General features: G+C 46.2%; 1 long non-coding RNA gene across 1 annotated transcript; it reads right to left on the bottom strand.

Moving 5' to 3' along the window:
* Positions 1-1,159: 1,159 nt before the first annotated feature.
* LOC139076866 (uncharacterized) lies at positions 1,160-3,712 on the bottom strand. Its single transcript, XR_011528904.1, has 2 exons — positions 3,536-3,712; positions 1,160-3,208 (listed from the first exon to the last, which is right to left on the bottom strand). It is a non-coding gene; the product is annotated as an uncharacterized lncRNA (long non-coding RNA).
* Positions 3,713-5,070: the final 1,358 nt, after the last annotated feature.

The following is a 5,070-nucleotide window of genomic DNA, read 5'->3' as shown; positions in this document are numbered from 1 at the left end:
AGGCAATCCCTGTAGAACTTTCTTTGGAACCTGTGGATGAGCCTTCACAGCATTTGCAGAGGAATAGTCTGAAATTACTCAGATTTACTCCCAACTTTGTTTCCTGAACTCAAACCTCCAGACAATAGCTATTTACTTGGGCTGAGCTTACCTGTTGCTAGTGCTGAGGTTTTCAGTCCAAAGAAAACAGCCCTCTTTGGAGATGAGGGGTCAAAGTGACTTCATGTGCCAATCGTAAGGCCTAAATTTCATCTTTTCAGAAATGTGAAGTCTCAAACACAACATTCTCCCCTATTCAAATGATAAAAGAAAAACATTTTATTGTTCAAAATTCACTCACGCCATTAAAAAAAAACAGAAATCAGGGGCTGGCCCCGTGGCCCAGTGGTTAAGTTCACATGCTCCGTTTTGGTGGCCCAGAGTTCACTGGTTCAGATCCTGGGCATGGACCTACACACTGCGTTCATCAGGCCATGCTGTGGCGGCGTCCCACATAGAAGAACCAGAATGACTTACAACTAGGATATACAACTATGTACTGGGGCTTTGGGAAGAAAAATAACAAGGAAGGTTGACAACAGAGGTTAGCTCAGGGCCAATCTTCCTCATCAAAAAAAAGCATTAAAAAAAAAGAAACTTACTTTTTTTTTTTTGAGGAAGATTAGCCCTGAGCTAACATCTGCTGCCAATCCTCCTCTTTTTGCTGAGGAAGACTGGCCCTGAGCTAACATCCGTGCCCATCTTCCTCTACTTTATATGTGGGATGCCTGCCACAGCATGGCTTGACAAGCGGTGCTATGTCCTCACCCAGTATCTGAACCGGCAAACCCCGGGCCACCGAAGTGGAATGTGCAAACTTAACCACTTCGCCATCGGGCCAGCCCCTCAAACATTCTTTTTATCTAGAAGCTGATTCCAGCCCTCATATATTTCATTTTGCCCCTTATCTGCTCTGTAAGGTTAACAAGGTTCAGTATACAGGCATGGAAGGAAGGCATTCGGACAATATCTCTCCTTACCAAAGAAAGAAGGTTTTAAAGAGCAAAAAGCTTTCTTTGACATACCTTTTCTATAATTTCTGCAATGTTCCATGAATGGACATTAATTCTATAACTAGAAAGTAAGTAAAAACATGTCGACGAAAATAATCCATAACCAATTTATAAATGAAAATTTGGGTGAGTTTATTCTGAGCTTAAATTGGAGAATTATAACCCGGGAGAGTCTTTCCACAAAGGAACAGAGCATTCCAAAGAAGTGGGGGTATACAGGGTGGTTATATACCCTCAAAGAGTATGTTTCACATATGATTGAAATGTCCGTTTTACAATAGTCGCGAGGCTGCTCTGTCAGCACAGCGATTGATGGAAACAGCAGATAGGACTGCTGTCTCAGTGAACCCCTCAGGCTGGCAGGTCTGTTGCCTCGAGCTGGGAGGTCACAGATGAGCACTGCAATCAGTTCCCAGCCTAAAGAAAGATGCTTAATCTTTAAGGAGATGCCAACGTTGGGAGGGGGAGGGAAGTTGCACCTTTATCTCAAAATGTCTAAGCAGATATACAATGCATGCTCAATGGCCACAGTCAGGCCCTTTTGGAAAAAAAAGTCAGGCCGAATTAGGTTTATACCAAATGGCTTCCTCATATACTCCAATATATCCTATTGCTTGCCATTTTTATTTGTCAAACAGAACACTCCAAATATCTTGCTATTGATCAATTGTCACAAGATTGGCAAATCATTTTTCACGTCATTTCAAGACTCTTTTAATAACAGTCCCGAATACCAAAGTGCCTTTACCAATTCACATTATCATCACCCTGGAAAGATCGTCTCTCCCCACAGTTTTCAGGCAGCAGAGATGTACAGACCCAGAAGTGGAGAGGTAACCTCAGTCGTTTCACAGCACACTTGCAGACCAGAAAGTAAAGCTTCGGAATTCTGGACGCACATTTAAGTGATGTTACTGCAGACCCTGACGCCATTCACATTGGTGAGATATTGAGATTTCCACAGGTGACTTTGTGGACACACGGGGCACTCCAGCCATGAGGACTTGGGCTGTTGTGTTCGTATCAGCAGAAGCAGTCTGAGTTCCACCTCTGAAGGACAACATGAAGGTTACTGACCATCGTATCATGGCATCCAGAGTTCTACCGTTCAGGAAGCCTCCGTGGACGTCAAAGAATTGTAGGCTTCCGAGAGTCCCCTCTAAATGACGGATGCCATTGCCCTCCGTGATGAGCCCTCACGTGGCTCGCTGCCTGGAAAGGAGTGGATAGAGACCTCACAGCTGCGCTGGGCCGCAGGAGAGAGGTGGGGCAGGAGAAGGAGATGGAGCCCAAGACCAGCTTCCTGTTTCACACGCTTTCCAGGTTTGGCCTTAAGTACTGGCTGGAGGGGCAGACACCCAGCTCCCACTCCACCATGCCACGCACGTGACGGCAACACTCCAATCACCCCTAAGGCTCAGAGAGCAGACACAGTCCCTGGGCCCTCCTGGGCCTTGGCTGCTACCAACCTCAGAGCAGCCAGAAGCAAACCTGCCAGGCAGTCTCAGCTTGCTTTACTGCGGAGGTTCATGCTGAACAGAAAAAGCGTCAATAACAACTGTGTTTGAGCCCCTGTTATATTCCTGGCCCGACCACAGGGTCTATGATGTCACCACTTCTGGACATCCAGAGCCACCATTTTAAGCATCCGAGACTTGATGGTGTGCCCCTGGCATACAGCTTGGTGTCCGCAGATGTCCTCAAGCTTTGTGAAGGCACAATTTCCACATATAGTTCTCTTTTAGTGCCTTCGTTTTATCCTCAAAAATAGGATGTTGTCTCTGAATCCTGCAGAGAACCAGACAGTGCTCGCTAGGTGGCTATTGGTTGATTCACAGCCCTGGCAGAACAAATTCTGAATCTGATCATGGTTGGGCACAATCGCCCCCGCCTCTTGCATATCCTCTCTCCAGAATAGTTTTTGTATATTCCAAGCTAAAATCTGATGACTTTAATCCTAAGGAACATCTGCTCTGCATTATCGCAAACAGAGATTGGCGACCTTTAACCTTGATCCAAAGCAGCAATAAGACAGGAGTCAGCCTCACTAGGCCAGTTGACGTGGGACACAGTCAGCGAAAACAGCCACTCTCTAGGCACTATTACCAAAATCCAGGATGTCGGTGAGAATATCGCCAGGCGTGGGCTGTGCTGTCCTGAGAAAAGCAAGAGGAGAGAGATCAAGAGGGCACAGAAAGAGGGAAAGGGACAATGAGGAGGAGGAGGGGTGCCCCCCCCACCCATTCTCGGCCCAGTCGGGTAGGGAGTCCAGGGTTGCCAGATGAAGCAATAAAAACACAGGCTATCCAGCTAAACTGGAATCTCAGATAAACAATGAGAAGTTCTTTAGTACAAGTGCACCCCTGTGGAATACTTGGGGCATACTTAGACTAAAAAAAATTTATTGTTTATCTGAAATTCAGGTTTGACCAGCACAATCTGCACCATGATGAGGACCACAGAGATTTTGAAACAAGACAAACCCAGGTTTGAATCCTGCAGTTACAGTTACTTCTTGGTCGTGAGGCTCCAGGCTCATCGTGTGGCTTCTCTGAGGCTCAGTCTCCACGTCTTAAAGTGAAGAAATGGCCTCACTTCATGCTCTGTCATGGGGATTAGAAATAAGCAAATTCTGAGCCAGCAAGTGCTGACAGGACGACATCCTTGGCTCAGTTCTCTCAGATGTTGTCATACTTGCAGCTTCACCCTTCTTCCCACTCGAGTCTGAAATATCTCTAAACTCCAGATCTTTGTGCAGCCATGTCCTCCCCTGCATCACCACTCCACTCCTCGCAATAAGGAGAGCGTGTGTTAATTTTCACAGATTTTCTCCCCATTACAGATAATTCACTGTCATAAAGTGTCATAAAGACTATGGCGTTTTAATTCCCCAGCTCAAGGAAGACATGGCAGGTCCTGAAGGCTGAGAGCCAGGGTCACCCAGGGACAAGAGCGCACAGTATAATCAGAGGCGTCCACAGCCACAGAACACCAGCTATCAACTTATTCCTCAGACTGGACGCTAATGAAGCCACTCCCTGCAGATACACTAGGAGTTCAACAGGTCTCTCTCTCTGTTTTGTGCTGGTCTCAGCCTCTCAATAACCAGTGTTGTGGTGGGACCAGCCCTTGTGGTTCTTGCTGTGATTGTGCCCTTCAGCAACAACCGTCAGGAAACTTAAAAAAAAATAAATAGAATTTGTGACTTACAGGACCTGGAAATCACACAGCACACCTGGGGCCACATGGCAAGGTCAAGGGAGGGAGAGAGAGAGAGTACATGGGCCTGGGGTTCTGCTTTTATTGGGGTCGACCGTGGGGGCCCAGGGTTCCAGGGGCTCACTCTTCATTGGTGAATTTAAAACATAAGAGTGAGAATTTAAAGTGCAGAAAGAAAAAACAAGTGGCTCAAACAGTCAGTTATCAAAATCAACCAAAGGAGCCTCACAGAGGAGCCTGGCTCTGCATCTGGTGGTGTGGCCAGAGAAGTGTTTGTTGGAGACAGCCATCTCTGAAGCAGATACTGCACAATCAAAGCTTAAGTCAGGCACTTGCATCACAAGAAAATCAACCATCAGTTGGTTAGCCTCAAGGTGCGTGGTTAAGCTCAGCAGCAGTCTGTGCTTGTTTATGGTGTGGTTACAGCTGTTGGTAGGTCAGTTGTAAATATCTGACCTGGATGCTCCTGGGAAAACCCTTTCCGTCCTCATGAAAGATTCAGGGGGCAGACTTACTTCACTCAGCATAATGCCCTCAAGGTTCATCCACATCGTCCCAAATGGTAAGAGTTCATCTTTTTTATGGCTGAGTAGCATTCCATTATATATATATATATATACCACATCTTCTGTTCTGTGTCCGCTGATGGGCACTTAGGTTGTTCCTGTATCTTGGCTAATGTGAGTAATGCTGCAATGAACATAGGGATCAGATGGAGAAAGATAAATGCCACAGGAATATAGAAAACAAAACCAAACCTCATAGAAGCAGACACCAGATTGGTGGTTACCAGTGGTTA

Source organism: Equus przewalskii, chromosome 17 (assembly GCF_037783145.1).
Source record: "Equus przewalskii isolate Varuska chromosome 17, EquPr2, whole genome shotgun sequence".
Taxonomy (NCBI): domain Eukaryota; kingdom Metazoa; phylum Chordata; class Mammalia; order Perissodactyla; family Equidae; genus Equus; species Equus przewalskii.
Note: the sequence above shows the minus strand (reverse complement) of the source record. Positions and strands in the feature narration are given on the sequence as shown.